The sequence below is a fragment of the Symsagittifera roscoffensis genome, unplaced genomic scaffold (genome assembly GCF_963678635.1).
Source record: "Symsagittifera roscoffensis unplaced genomic scaffold, txSymRosc1.1 SCAFFOLD_25, whole genome shotgun sequence".
NCBI classification, from domain to species: domain Eukaryota; kingdom Metazoa; phylum Xenacoelomorpha; order Acoela; family Convolutidae; genus Symsagittifera; species Symsagittifera roscoffensis.
The window spans coordinates 398,853-415,538 of NW_026971149.1; the positions used below are offsets into that span (position 1 = coordinate 398,853).

The 16,686-nt window shown below is 38.5% G+C and overlaps 1 protein-coding gene and 3 non-coding genes across 5 annotated transcripts in view; 3 read left to right on the top strand and 1 right to left on the bottom strand.

Annotated features, from left to right (window-relative positions):
* Window positions 1-16,686, bottom strand: part of LOC134856176 (uncharacterized) — a 177,368-nt gene that overhangs the window by 117,730 nt on the left and 42,952 nt on the right. The window lies entirely within an intron of this gene.
* Window positions 11,503-11,576, top strand: Trnar-ucu (transfer RNA arginine (anticodon UCU)). The gene has a single exon. It is a non-coding gene; the product is annotated as a tRNA-Arg (tRNA).
* Trnar-ucu (transfer RNA arginine (anticodon UCU)) lies at window positions 12,471-12,543 on the top strand. The gene has a single exon. It is a non-coding gene; the product is annotated as a tRNA-Arg (tRNA).
* Trnar-ucu (transfer RNA arginine (anticodon UCU)) lies at window positions 13,512-13,584 on the top strand. The gene has a single exon. It is a non-coding gene; the product is annotated as a tRNA-Arg (tRNA).

The window sequence follows — 16,686 nt, forward strand, 5'->3', positions numbered from 1 at the left end:
CAGTAGATAGCGCGCTGGACTTCTAATTCTAACTTTCGCCTCATCTATCCGAAACTCAAAAGAGCACGCTGATTTTTGTCCCGAATAAGTGAGCTGGACTTCAGGGGGATGAGTCGCAAATCGTACCTGTTTTTGTTGATAAATCGCGAAACTTTCGAACAAACGAAAAAAAACGCCTCAGTTCAAATATTGAAAAAACTACATAGAGGTAGGCAATTATCTAAGCTACGCATCACAAAACTAATAATAAATCATCCTCGTTTCACGTCTTCGCACCGCAGTAGATAGCGCGCTGGACTTCTAATTCTAACTTTCGCCTCATCTATCCGAAACGCAGAAGATCACGCTGATTTTTCGTCCCGATTAAGTGAGCTGGACTTCCACGGGGATGAGTCACAAATCGTAACTGTTTTTGTTGAAAAATCGCGAAACTTTCGAACAAACGAAAAAAATTCCTCAGTTCAAATATTGAAAAATCTACATAGAGGTGGGCAATTATCTAAGCTACGCATCAGAAAACCAATAAGAAATTATCCTCGTTTCAGGTCTTCGTACGGCAGTAGATAGCGCGCTGGACTTCTAAATCTAACTTTCGCCTCATCTGTCCGAAACTCAAAAGATCTTGCTAATTTTTCGTCCAGAATAAGTGAGCTGGACTTCACAGGGATGAGTCGCAAATCGTACCTGTTTTCTTGATAAAGCGCGAAATTTTCGAACAAACAAAAAAAATGACTCAGTTCATATATTGAAAAATCTACACAGAGGTAGGCAGTTATCTAAACTACGCATCACAAAACCAATAAAAAATTATCCTCGTTTCACGTCTTCGTACCGCAGTAGATAGCGCGCTGGACTTTTAATTCTAACTTTCGCCTCATATAACCGAAACGCAAAAGATCACGCTGATTTTTCGTCCCGAATAAGTGAGCTGGACTTCACAGGGATGAGTCGCAAATCTTACCTGTTTTTGTTGATAAATCGCGAAACTTTCAAACAAACGAAAAAAAAATGCCTCAGTTCAAATATTGAAAAATCTACATAGAGGTAGGCAATTATCTAAGCTACGCATCACAAAAACCATTGAGAAATTATCCTCGTTTCACGTCTTCGTACCGCAGTAGATAGCGCTGGACTTCTAATTGTAACTTTCGCCTCATCTATTAGAAACTCAAAATAACAAAACAAATGCCTCAGTTCAAATATTGAAAAATCTACATAGAGGTAGACAATTATCTAAGCTACTCATCACAAAACCATTGAGAAATTATCCTCGTTTCACGTCTTCGTACCGCAGTAGATAGCGCGCTGGACTTCTAATTCTAACTTTCGCCTCATCTATCCGAAACTCAAAAGAGCACGCTGATTTTTGTCCCGAATAAGTGAGTTGGACTTCAGGGGGATGAGTCGCAAATCGTACCTGTTTTTGTTTATAAATCGCGAAACTTTCGAACGAACGAAAAAAAATGCCTCAGTTCAAATATTGAAAAAACTACATAGAGGTAGGCAATTATCTAAGCTACGCATCACAAAACTAATAATAAATTATCCTCGTTTCACGTCTTCGCACCGCAGTAGATAGCGCGCTGGACTTCTAATTCTAACTTTCGCCTCATCTATCCGAAACGCAGAAGATCACGCTGATTTTTCGTCCCGAATAAGTGAGCTGGACTTCCACGGGGATGAGTCGCAAATTGTAACTGTTTTTGTTGAAAAATCGCGAAACTTTCGAACAAACGAAAAAAATGCCTCAGTTCAAGTATTGAAAAACCTACAGAGGTAGGCAATTATATAAGCTACGCATCACAAAACTAATAATAAATTATCCTCGTTTCACGTCTTCGCACCGCAGTAGATAGCGCGCGGGACTTCTAATTCTAACTTTCGCCTCATCTATCCGAAACTGAAAAGATCACGCTGATTTTTCGTCCCGAATAAGTGAGCTGGACTTCCACGGGGATGAGTAGCAAATTGTACCTGTTTTTGTTGAAAAATCGCGAAACTTTCGAACAAACGAAAAAAAATGCCTCAGTTCAAATATTGAAAAATCTACATAGAGGTAGGCAATTATCTAAGCTACGTATCACAAAACCAAAAATAAATTATCCTCGTTTCACGTCTTCTTACCGCATTAGATGCCTCAGTACAAATAGTTCAAACGAAAAAAAATGCCTTAGTTCAAATATTGAAAAATCTACATAGAGGTGGGCAATTATCTAAGCTACGCATCAGAAAACCAAGAAGAAATTATCCTCGTTTCAGGTCTTCGTACGGCAGTAGATAGCGCGCTGGACTTCTAAATCTAACTTTCGCCTCATCTGTCCGAAACTCAAAAGATCTTGCTAATTTTTCGTCCAGAATAAGTGAGCTGGACTTCACAGGGATGAGTCGCAAATCGTACCTGTTTTCTTGATAAAGCGCGAAATTTTCGAACAAACAAAAAAAAAATGACTCAGTTCATATATTGAAAAATCTACACAGAGGTAGGCAGTTATCTAAACTACGCATCACAAAACCAATAAAAAATTATCCTCATTTCACGTCTTCGTACCGCAGTAGATAGCGCGCTGGACTTTTAATTCTAACTTTCGCCTCATATAACCGAAACGCAAAAGATCACGCTGATTTTTCGTCCCGAATAAGTGAGCTGGACTTCACAGGGATGAGTCGCAAATCTAACCTGTTTTTGTTGATAAATCGCGAAACTTTCAAACAAACGAAAAAAATGCCTCAGTTCAAATATTGAAAAATCTACATAGAGGTAGGCAATTATCTAAGCTACGCATCACAAAACCATTGAGAAATTATCCTCGTTTCACGTCTTCGTACCGCAGTAGATAGCGCTGGACTTCTAATTGTAACTTTCGCCTCATCTATCAGAAACTCAAAATAACGAAAAAAATGCCTCAGTTCAAATATTGAAAAATCTACATAGAGGTAGACAATTATCTAAGCTACGCATCACAAAACCATTGAGAAATTATCCTCGTTTCACGTCTTCGTACCGCAGTAGATAGCGCTGGACTTCTAATTGTAACTTTCGCCTCATCTATCAGAAACTCAAAATAACGAAAAAAATGCCTCAGTTCAAATATTGAAAAATCTACATAGAGGTAGACAATTATCTAAGCTACGCATCACAAAACCATTGAGAAATTATCCTCGTTTCACGTCTTCGTACCGCAGTAGATAGCGCGCTGGACTTCTAATTCTAACTTTCGCCTCATCTATCCGAAACTCAAAAGAGCACGCTGATTTTTGTCCCGAATAAGTGAGCTGGACTTCAGGGGGATGAGTCGCAAATCGTACCTGTTTTTGTTTATAAATCGCGAAACTTTCGAACGAACGAAAAAAATGCCTCAGTTCAAATATTGAAAAAACTACATAGAGGTAGGCAATTATCTAAGCTACGCATCACAAAACTAATAATAAATTATCCTCGTTTCACGTCTTCGCACCGCAGTAGATAGCGCGCTGGACTTCTAATTCTAACTTTCGCCTCTTCTATCCGAAACGCAGAAGATCAGGCTGATTTTTCGTCCCGAATAAGTGAGCTGGACTTCCACGGGGATGAGTCGCAAATTGTAACTGTTTTTGTTGAAAAATCGCGAAACTTTCGAACAAACGAAAAAAATGCCTCAGTTCAAGTATTGAAAAACCTACATAGAGGTAGGCAATTATATAAGCTACGCATCACAAAACTAATAATAAATTATCCTCGTTTCACGTCTTCGCACCGCAGTAGATAGCGCGCGGGACTTCTAATTCTAACTTTCGCCTCATCTATCCGAAACTGAAAAGATCACGCTGATTTTTCGTCCCGAATAAGTGAGCTGGACTTCCACGGGGATGAGTAGCAAATTGTACCTGTTTTTGTTGAAAAATCGCGAAACTTTCGAACAAACGAAAAAAAATGCCTCAGTTCAAATATTGAAAAATCTACATAGAGGTAGGCAATTATCTAAGCTACGTATCACAAAACCAAAAATAAATTATCCTCGTTTCACGTCTTCGTACCGCATTAGATGCCTCAGTACAAATAGTTCAAACGAAAAAAAATGCCTTAGTTCAAATATTGAAAAATCTACATAGAGGTGGGCAATTATCTAAGCTACGCATCAGAAAACCAATAAGAATTTATCCTCGTTTCAGGTCTTCGTACGGCAGTAGATAGCGCGCTGGACTTCTAAATCTAACTTTCGCCTCATCTGTCCGAAACTCAAAAGATCTTGCTAATTTTTCGTCCAGAATAAGTGAGCTGGACTTCACAGGGATGAGTCGCAAATCGTACCTGTTTTCTTGATAAAGCGCGAAATTTTCGAACAAACAAAAAAAAATGACTCAGTTCATATATTGAAAAATCTACACAGAGGTAGGCAGTTATCTAAACTACGCATCACAAAACCAATAAAAAATTATCCTCGTTTCACGTCTTCGTACCGCAGTAGATAGCGCGCTGGACTTTTAATTCTAACTTTCGCCTCATATAACCGAAACGCAAAAGATCACGCTGATTTTTCGTCCCGAATAAGTGAGCTGGACTTCACAGGGATGAGTCGCAAATCTAACCTGTTTTTGTTGATAAATCGCGAAACTTTCAAACAAACGAAAAAAAAATGCCTCAGTTCAAATATTGAAAAATCTACATAGAGGTAGGCAATTATCTAAGCTACGCATCACAAAACCATTGAGAAATTATCCTCGTTTCACGTCTTCGTACCGCAGTAGATAGCGCTGGACTTCTAATTGTAACTTTCGCCTCATCTATCAGAAACTCAAAATAACGAAAAAAATGCCTCAGTTCAAATATTGAAAAATCTACATAGAGGTAGACAATTATCTAAGCTACGCATCACAAAACCAATAAGAAATTATCCTCAGTTCAGGTCTTCGTAACGCAGTAGATAGCGCTGGACTTCTAATTGTAACTTTCGCCTCTTCTATCCGAAACGCAGAAGATCAGGCTGATTTTTCGTCCCGAATAAGTGAGCTGGACTTCCACGGGGATGAGTCGCAAATTGTAACTGTTTTTGTTGAAAAATCGCGAAACTTTCGAACAAACGAAAAAAAATGCCTCAGTTCAAGTATTGAAAAACCTACATAGAGGTAGGCAATTATATAAGCTACGCATCACAAAACTAATAATAAATTATCCTCGTTTCACGTCTTCGCACCGCAGTAGATAGCGCGCGGGACTTCTAATTCTAACTTTCGCCTCATCTATCCGAAACTGAAAAGATCACGCTGATTTTTCGTCCCGAATAAGTGAGCTGGACTTCCACGGGGATGAGTAGCAAATTGTACCTGTTTTTGTTGAAAAATCGCGAAACTTTCGAACAAACGAAAAAAAATGCCTCAGTTCAAATATTGAAAAATCTACATAGAGGTAGGCAATTATCTAAGCTACGTATCACAAAACCAAAAATAAATTATCCTCGTTTCACGTCTTCGTACCGCATTAGATGCCTCAGTACAAATAGTTCAAACGAAAAAAAATGCCTTAGTTCAAATATTGAAAAATCTACATAGAGGTGGGCAATTATCTAAGCTACGCATCAGAAAACCAATAAGAATTTATCCTCGTTTCAGGTCTTCGTACGGCAGTAGATAGCGCGCTGGACTTCTAAATCTAACTTTCGCCTCATCTGTCCGAAACTCAAAAGATCTTGCTAATTTTTCGTCCAGAATAAGTGAGCTGGACTTCACAGGGATGAGTCGCAAATCGTACCTGTTTTCTTGATAAAGCGCGAAATTTTCGAACAAACAAAAAAAAATGACTCAGTTCATATATTGAAAAATCTACACAGAGGTAGGCAGTTATCTAAACTACGCATCACAAAACCAATAAAAAATTATCCTCGTTTCACGTCTTCGTACCGCAGTAGATAGCGCGCTGGACTTTTAATTCTAACTTTCGCCTCATATAACCGAAACGCAAAAGATCACGCTGATTTTTCGTCCCGAATAAGTGAGCTGGACTTCACAGGGATGAGTCGCAAATCTAACCTGTTTTTGTTGATAAATCGCGAAACTTTCAAACAAACGAAAAAAAAATGCCTCAGTTCAAATATTGAAAAATCTACATAGAGGTAGGCAATTATCTAAGCTACGCATCACAAAACCATTGAGAAATTATCCTCCTTTCACGTCTTCGTACCGCAGTAGATAGCGCTGGACTTCTAATTGTAACTTTCGCCTCATCTATCAGAAACTCAAAATAACGAAAAAAATGCCTCAGTTCAAATATTGAAAAATCTACATAGAGGTAGACAATTATCTAAGCTACGCATCACAAAACCAATAAGAAATTATCCTCGTTTCAGGTCTTCGTAACGCAGTAGATAGCGCTGGACTTCTAATTGTAACTTTCGCCTCTTCTATCCGAAACGCAGAAGATCAGGCTGATTTTTCGTCCCGAATAAGTGAGCTGGACTTCCACGGGGATGAGTCGCAAATTGTAACTGTTTTTGTTGAAAAATCGCGAAACTTTCGAACAAACGAAAAAAATGCCTCAGTTCAAGTATTGAAAAACCTACATAGAGGTAGGCAATTATATAAGCTACGCATCACAAAACTAATAATAAATTATCCTCGTTTCACGTCTTCGCACCGCAGTAGATAGCGCGCGGGACTTCTAATTCTAACTTTCGCCTCATCTATCCGAAACTGAAAAGATCACGCTGATTTTTCGTCCCGAATAAGTGAGCTGGACTTCCACGGGGATGAGTAGCAAATTGTACCTGTTTTTGTTGAAAAATCGCGAAACTTTCGAACAAACGAAAAAAAATGCCTCAGTTCAAATATTGAAAAATCTACATAGAGGTAGGCAATTATCTAAGCTACGTATCACAAAACCAAAAATAAATTATCCTCGTTTCACGTCTTCGTACCGCATTAGATGCCTCAGTACAAATAGTTCAAACGAAAAAAAATGCCTTAGTTCAAATATTGAAAAATCTACATAGAGGTGGGCAATTATCTAAGCTACGCATCAGAAAACCAATAAGAAATTATCCTCGTTTCAGGTCTTCGTACGGCAGTAGATAGCGCGCTGGACTTCTAAATCTAACTTTCACCTCATCTGTCCGAAACTCAAAAGATCTTGCTAATTTTTCGTCCAGAATAAGTGAGCTGGACTTCACAGGGATGAGTCGCAAATCGTACCTGTTTTCTTGATAAAGCGCGAAATTTTCGAACAAACAAAAAAAAAATGACTCAGTTCATATATTGAAAAATCTACACAGAGGTAGGCAGTTATCTAAACTACGCATCACAAAACCAATAAAAAATTATCCTCGTTTCACGTCTTCGTACCGCAGTAGATAGCGCGCTGGACTTTTAATTTAACTTTCGCCTCATATAACCGAAACGCAAAAGATCACGCTGATTTTTCGTCCCGAATAAGTGAGCTGGACTTCACAGGGATGAGTCGCAAATCTAACCTGTTTTTGTTGATAAATCGCGAAACTTTCAAACAAACGAAAAAAAAATGCCTCAGTTCAAATATTGAAAAATCTACATAGAGGTAGGCAATTATCTAAGCTACGCATCACAAAACCATTGAGAAATTATCCTCGTTTCACGTCTTCGTACCGCAGTAGATAGCGCTGGACTTCTAATTGTAACTTTCGCCTCATCTATCAGAAACTCAAAATAACGAAAAAAAAATGCCTCAGTTCAAATATTGAAAAATCTACATAGAGGTAGACAATTATCTAAGCTACGCATCACAAAACCAATAAGAAATTATCCTCGTTTCAGGTCTTCGTAACGCAGTAGATAGCGCTGGACTTCTAATTGTAACTTTCGCCTCATCTATCAGAAACTCAAAAGATCACGCTGATTTTTCGTCCCGAATAAGTGAGCTGGACTTCACAGGGATGAGTCGCAAATCTAACCTGTTTTTGTTGATAAATCGCGAAACTTTCAAACAAACGAAAAACAAATGCCTCAGTTCAAATATTGAAAAATCTACATAGAGGTAGGCAATTATCTAAGCTACGCATCACAAAACCATTGAGAAATTATCCTCGTTTCACGTCTTCGTACCGCAGTAGATAGCGCTGGACTTCTAATTGTAACTTTCGCCTCATCTATCAGAAACTCAAAATAACGAAAAAAAATGCCTCAGTTCAAATATTGAAAAATCTATATAGAGGTAGACAATTATCTAAGCTACGCATCACAAAACCAATAAGAAATTATCCTCGTTTCAGGTCTTCGTAACGCAGTAGATAGCGCTGGACTTCTAATTGTAACTTTCGCCTCATCTATCAGAAACTCAAAAGATCACGCTGATTTTTCGTCCCGAATAAGTGAGCTGGACTTCACGGGGATGAGTCGCAAATCAGACCTGTTTTTGTTGATAAATCGAGAAACTTTCAAACGAACGAAAAAATGCCTCAGTTCAAATATTGAAAAATCTACATAGAGGTAGGCAATTATCTAAGCTACGCATCACAAAACCATTAAGAATTTATCCTCGTTTCACGTCTTCGTACCGCAGTAGATAGCGCTCTGGACTTCTAATTCTAACTTTCGCCTCATCTATCCGAAACTCAAAAGATCTTGCTAATTTTCCGTCCAGAATAAATGAGCTGGACTTCATTCACAGGAAAGAGTCGCAAATCGTACCAGTTTTTTGTTGATAAAGCGCGAAACTTTCGAACAAACGAAAAAAATGCCTCAGTTCAAATTTTGGAAAATCTATATAGAGGTAAGCAATTACCTAAACTACGCAGCCTTAAAGCAATAAAAAAATTATATCTGACTATCTCAATTCTTCGTAGCGTAGTGGAAAGCGCGCTGGAATTCTTCGCCAGCGGTCGCAAGTTCAAAGCGCGGCAAACATCCAACAATTAATTCGCTGCACATCAGAAACCATATAAGACACTTAGAACAGCTTTATAAAAAGTGAAATGAGCCGAATTACTTAGCATTGATAATGAACCAAAAAAAAAACAAGCGTCCGGGCTCAATTTGTATTCAGGGCTTCGTTTCGCAAAACAAACACTCAAAAGACCACGCTGATTTTTCGTCCAGAATAAGTGAGCTGGACTTCATTCACAGGAAAGATTCGCAAATCGTACCAAATTTTGTTGATAAAGCGCGAAACTTTCGAACAAACAAAAAAAATGCCTCAGTTCAAATATCGAAAAATCTACATAGAGGTAGGCAATTATCTAAGCTGCGCATCACAAAACCATTGAAAAATTATCCTCGTTTCACGTCTTCGTACCGCAGTAGATAGCGCGCTGGACTTCTAAATCTAACTTTCGCCTCATCTATCCGAAACTCAAAAGATCTTGCTGATTTTTCGTCCAGAATAAGAGAGCTGGACTTCATTCACGGGAAAGAGTCGCAAAGCTTACCAGTTTTTGTTGATAAAGCTCGAAACTTTCGAACAAACGAAAAAAATGCCTCAGTTCAAATATCGAAAAATCTACATAGAGGTAGGCAATTATCTAAGCTACGCATCACAAAACCATTAAGAAATTATTCTCGTTTCACGTCTTCGTACCGCAGTAGATAGCGCGCTGGACTTCTAATTCTAACTTTCGCCTCATCTATCCGAAACTCAAAAGATCTTGCTGATTTTTCGTCCAGAATAAAAGAGCTGGACTTCATTCACGGGAAAGACTCGCAAATCTTACCAGTTTTTGTTGATAAAGCTCGAAACTTTCAAACAAACGAAAAAAATGCCTCAGTTCAAATTTTGGAAAACCTGCATAGAGGTAGGCAATTACCTAAACTACGCATCACAAAACCATTAAGAATTTATCCTCGTTTCACGTCTTCGTACCGCAGTAGATAGCGCTGGACTTCTAATTGTAACTTTCGCCTCATCTATCAGAAACTCAAAATAACGAAAAAAATGCCTCAGTTCAAATATTGAAAAATCTACATAGAGGTAGACAATTATCTAAGCTACGCATCACAAAACCAATAAGAAATTATCCTCGTTTCAGGTCTTCGTAACGCAGTAGATAGCGCTGGACTTCTAAATCTAACTTTCGCCTCATCTATCCGAAACTCAAAAGATCTTGCTGATTTTTCGTCCAGAATAAGAGAGCTGGACTTCATTCACGGGAAAGAGTCGCAAAGCTTACCAGTTTTTGTTGATAAAGCTCGAAACTTTCGAACAAACGAAAAAAATGCCTCAGTTCAAATATCGAAAAATCTACATAGAGGTAGGCAATTATCTAAGCTACGCATCACAAAAACATTAAGAAATTATTCTCGTTTCACGTCTTCGTACCGCAGTAGATAGCGCGCTGGACTTCTAATTCTAACTTTCGCCTCATCTATCCGAAACTCAAAAGATCTTGCTGATTTTTCGTCCAGAATAAAAGAGCTGGACTTCATTCACTGGAAAGACTCGCAAATCTTACCAGTTTTTGTTGATAAAGCTCGAAACTTTCAAACAAACGAAAAAAATGCCTCAGTTCAAATTTTGGAAAACCTGCATAGAGGTAGGCAATTACCTAAACTACGCAGGCTTAAAGCAATAAAAAAATTTATGTCTGACTATCTCAAATCTTCGTAGCGTAGTGGAAAGCGCGCTGGAACTCTAAGCCAGAGGTCGCGAGTTCGAAGCGCGGCAAAGATCCTCAAAATAATTCGCTGCACATCAGAAACGATATAAGACACTTAGGACAGCTTTATAAAAAGTGAAATGACCCGAATTAGTTAGCATTGATAATAAACCAAAAAAAAACAAGCGTCCGGGCTCAATTTGCATTCAGGGCTTCGCTTCGTAAACCAAACACTTGAAAGACCATGTTGATTTTTCGTCCAGAATAAGTGAGCTGGACTTCACCGGAATGAGTCGCAAATTGTACCTGTTTTTGTTGATAAAGCGCGAAATTTTGGAACAAACGAAAAAAATGCCTCAGTTCAAATATTGAAAAATCTACATAAAGGTAGGTAATTACCTGAACTACGCAGCCTTAAAGCATTAAAAAAATTATGTCTCACTATCTCAAATCTTCGTAGCGTAGTGGAAAGCGCACAGGAATTCTACGCCAGAGGTCGCGAGTTCGAAGCGCGGCGAAGATCCCGAAATTAATTCGCTGCACATCAGAAACCATATAAGACACTTAGGACAGCTTTATAAAAAGTGAAATGAACCGAATTACTTAGCATTGATAACCAACCAAAAAAAACAAGCGTCTGGGCTCAATTTGTATTCAGGGCTTCGCTTCGTAAACCAAACACTCAAAAGACCACGCTGATTTCTAGTCAAGAATAAGTGAGCTGGACTTCACGGGGATGAGTCGCAAATCGTACCTGTTTTTCTTGATAAAGCGCGAAATTTTCGAACAAACAAAAAATGCCTCAGTTCAAATATTGAAAAATCTACCTAGAGGTAGGCAAATATCTAAGCTACGCATCACAAAACCAAAAAGAAATTATCCTCGTTTCACGTCTTCGTACCACAGTAGATAGCGCGCTGGACTTCTATTTCTAAAGATCAGGCTGATTTTTCCTCCAGAAGACGTGGACGTACTTCGTAGCGCAGTGGATAGCGCGCTGGACTTCTAATCCAGAGGTCGCGGGTTCGAATCCCGCCGAAGATGCACATCAGCAAACTGATAAAATTCACATGTCTCAGGACATTTTTATAAAAAGTAAAATGAACCGAATTACTTGGCATTGATAATGAACCAAAAAACAACAATGAATCAATTTGTAATTAGGGCTCTTTCGATTAAAAAAAAAATCAAACACTCAAAAGACTACGCTGATTTTCGTCCGGAATAAGTGAGCTGGACTTCACGGAGATTAGTAGCAAATCGTACCGGTTTTTGTTGATAAATCGCGTACGAATCTCGCCAAAAATGCGAAAAAATTATTTCGCTGCACATCAGCATTCATATAAAAAACTTAACTGAAAAACCTAGCATTGATAGGGAACCAACAAAAAAGAAGCTTCCGGGCTCAATTTGTATTCATGGCTCCATCGCTTCATAAATCAAGCACTCAAAAGATTACACTGATTTCTCGTCCAGAATAAGTGAGCTGGACTTCACGGCGATGAGTCGCAAACCGTACCTGTTTTTCTTGATAAAGCGCGAAATTTTGGAACAAACTAAAAAAATGCCTTTGTTGTTATATTGAAAAATCTACACATAAGTAGGCAATTATCTAAGCTACGCATCACAAAACCAACAAAAATTTATCCTCGTTTCACGTCTTCGTACCGCAGTAGATAGAGCGCTGGACTTCTAATTCTTATTTCGCCTCATCTATCCGAAACTCAAAAGATCTTGCTGACTTTTCGTCCAGAATAAGTGAGCTGGACTTCACGGGGATGAGTCGGAAATCAGACCAGTTTTTGTTGATAAAGCACGAAATTTTCGAACAAACGAAAAAAAAGCCTCAATTCAATTATTGAAAAGTCTACATAGAGATAGACAATTAGCTAAACAACGCAATCCAAAATTAATAAATAAAATGAGTCATTCTTTTACGTCTTCGTAGCGCAGTGGATAGCGCGCTGGACTTCTAATCCAGAGATCAAGGGTTCGAATCCCGCCGAAGATGCACATCAGCAAACTGATAAACTTCAAATGTCTCAGGACATTTTTATAAAAAGTAAAATGAACCGAATTACTTACCATTGATAATGAACCAAAAAAAACCATAATGAATCAATTTGTATTCAGGGCTCTTTCGCTTCAAAAAATCAAACACTCAAAAGACCACGCTGATCAAACGCTCAAAAGACCACGCTGATCAAACACTCAAAAGACCACGCTGATTTTTGTCTAGAATAAGTGAGCTGGACTTCACGGAGATTAGTAGCAAATCGTACCGGTTTTCGTTGATAACGCGCGTACGAATCTCGCCAAAGATGCGACAAAATTATTTCGCTGCACATCAGCATTCATATAAAAAACTTAAGACATCTTTATAAAAGTCAAATGAACCGAAAAACCTAGCATTGATAAGGAACCAACAAAAAAGAAGCTTCCGGGCTCAATTTGTATTCATGGCTCCAACGCTTCATAAATCAAGCACTCAAAAGATTACACTGATTTCTCGTTAGGAATAAGTGAGCTGGACTTCACGGCGATGAGTCGCAAACCGTACCTGTTTTTCTTGATAAAGCGCGATATTTTCAAACAAACGAAAAAAATGCCTCAGTTCATATATTGAAAAATCTACACAAAGGTAGGCAATTACCTAAACTACGCATCACAAAACCATTAAAAAATTATCCTCGTTTCACGTCTTCGTACCGCAGTAGATAGAGCGCTGGACTTCTAATTCTTACTTTCGCCTCATCTATCCGAAACTCAAAAGGTCTTGCTGACTTTTCGTCCAGAATAAGTGAGCTGCACTTCACGGGGATGAGTCGGAAATCGTACCAGTTTTTGTTGATAAAGCACGAAATTTTCGAACAAACTAAAAAAAGCCTCAATTCAATTATTGAAAAATCTACATAGAGATAGACAATTAGCTAAACAACGCAATCCAAAATTAATAAATAAAATTAGACCTCCTTTTACGTCTTCGTAGCGCATTGGATAGCGCGCTGGACTTCTAATCCAGAGGTCGCGGGTTCGAATCCCGCCGAAGATGCACATCAGCAAACTGATAAACTTCAAATTTCTCAGGACATTTTTATAAAAAGTAAAATGAACCGAATTACTTACCATTGATAATGAACCAAAAAAACCATAAGGAATCAATTTGTTTTCAGGGCTCTTTCGCTTCAAAAAATCAAACACTCAAAAGACCACGCTGATTTTTGTCCAGAAAGAGTGAGCTGGACTTCACGGAGATTAGTAGCAAATCGTACCGGTTTTCGTTGATAAAGCGCGTACGAATCTCGCCAAAGATGCAAAAAAATTATTTCGCTGCACGTCAGCATTCATATAAAAAACTTAAGACATCTTTATAAAAGTCAATTGAACCGAAAAACCTAGCATTGATAAGGAACCAACAAAAAAGAAGCTTCCGGGCTCAATTTGTATTCATGGCTCCAACGCTTCATAAGTCAAGCACTCAAAAGATTACACTGATTTCTCGTTAGGAATAAGTGAGCTGGACTTCACGGCGATGAGTCGCAAACCGTACCTGTTTTTCTTGATAAAGCGCGAAATTTTCAAGCAAACGAAAAAAATGCCTCAGTTCATATATTGAAAAATCTACACAGAGGTAGGCAATTACCTAACTACGCATCACAAAACCATTAAAAAGTTATCCTCGTTTCACGTCTTCGTACCGCAGTAGATAGCGCGCTGGACTTCTAATTCTTACTTTCGCCTCATCTATCCGAAACTAAAAAGATCAGGCTGATTTTTCGTCAAGAATAAGTGAGCTGGACTTCACGGGGATGAGTCGCAAATCGTACCAGTTTTTGTTGATAAAGCGCAAAATTTCCGAACAAACAAAAAATGCCTCAATTCAAATAATAAAAAATATACATAGAGGTAGGCAATTATCTAAACTACGCAATCCGAAACTAATAAATAAACATAAGTCCTCCTTTTACGTCTTCGTAGCAGTGGATAGCGCGCAGGACTTCTAATCCAGAGGTGGCGGGTTCGAATCCCGCCGAAGATGCACATCAGCAACCTGATAAATTTCAAATGTCGCAGGACATCTTTACAAAAAGTAAAATGAACCGAATTACTTGGTGTTGATAATGAACCAAAAAAAAACAAGCGTCCGGGCTCAATTCGTATTCAGTGCTCTTTCGTTTCGTAACTCAAACACTCAGAAGACCATGCTAATTTTTCGTCCATATTAAGTGAGCTGGACTTCACAGAGATTAGTCGCAAATCGTACCGGTTTTCGTTGACAAAACGCGTACGAATCTCGCCAAAGATGCGAAAAAATTATTTCGCTGCACATCAGCATTCATATAAAAAACTTAGGACATCTTTATAAAATTCAAACTAACTGGAATACCTAGCATTGATAAGGATCCAACAAAAAAAAGCTTCCGGGCTCAATTTGTATTCATGGCTCCATCGCTTCATAAATCAAACACTCAAAAGACTACGCTGATTTCTAGTCAAGAATAAGTGAGCTGGACTTCACGGGGATGAGTCGCAAATCGTACCTGTTTTTCTTGATGAAGCGCGAAATTTTCGAACAAACAAAAAAATGCCTCAGTTCAAATATTGAAAAATCTAACTAGAGGTAGGCAAATATCTAAGCTACGCATCACAAAACCAATAAGAAATTATCCTCGTTTCACGTCTTCGTACCGCAGTAGACAGCGCGCTGGACTTCTAATTCTAACTTTCGCCTCACCTATCCGAAACTAAAAATATTAGGCTGATTTTTCGTCAAGAATAAGTGAGCTGGACTTCACGGGGATGAGTCGCAAATCGTACCAGTTTTTGTTGATAAAGCGCAAAATTTCCGAACAAACAAAAAATGCCTCAATTCAAATGTTAAAAAATATACATAGAGGTAGGCAATTATCTAAACTACGCAATCCGAAACTAATAAATAAACATACGTCCTCCTTTTACGTCTTCGTAGCAGTGGATAGCGCGCAGGACTTCAAATCCAGAGGTGTCGGGTTCGAATCCCGCCGAAGATGCACATCAGCAACCTGATAAATTTCAAATGTCTCAGGACATCTTTACAAAAAGTAAAATGAACCGAATTACTTGGCATTGATAATGAACCAAAAAAAACCATAATGAATCAATTTGTATTCAGGGCTCTTTCGCTTCAAAAAATCAAACACTCAAAAGACCACGCTGATCAAACACTCAAAAGACCATGCTGAGTTTTGTCCAGAATAAGTGAGCTGGACTTCACGGAGATTAGTAGCAAATCGTACCGGTTTTCGTTGACAAAACGCGTACGAATCTCGCCAAAGATGCGAAAAAATTATTTCGCTGCACATCAGCATTCATATAAAAAACTTAGGACATCTTTATAAAATTCAAACGAACCGGAATACCTAGCATTGATAAGGATCCAACAAAAAAGAAGCTTCCGGGCTCAATTTGTATTCATGGCTCCATCGCTTCATAAATCAAACACTCAAAAGATTACGCTGATTTCTAGTCAAGAATAAGTGAGCTGGACTTCACGGGGATGAGTCGCAAATCGTACCTGTTTTTCTTGATGAAGCGCGAAATTTTCGAACAAACAAAAAAATGCCTCAGTTCAAATATTGAAAAATCTAACTAGAGGTAGGCAAATATCTAAGCTACGCATCACAAAACCAATAAGAAATTATCCTCGTTTCACGTCTTCGTACCGCAGTAGACAGCGCGCTGGACTTCTAATTCTAACTTTCGCCTCACCTATCCGAAACTAAAAATATCAGGCTGATTTTTCGTCAAGAATAAGTGAGCTGGACTTCACGGGGATGAGTCGCAAATCGTACCAGTTTTTGTTGATAAAGCGCAAAATTTCCGAACAAACAAAAAATGCCTCAATTCAAATGTTAAAAAATATACATAGAGGTAGGCAATTATCTAAACTACGCAATCCGAAACTAATAAATAAAGATACGTCGTCCTTTTACGTCTTCGTAGCAGTGGATAGCGCGCAGGACTTCAAATCCAGAGGTGTCGGGTTCGAATCCCGCCGAAGATGCACATCAGCAACCTGATAAATTTCAAATGTCTCAGGACATCTTTACAAAAAGTAAAATGAACCGAATTACTTGGCATTGATAATGAACCAAAAAAAACCATAATGAATCAA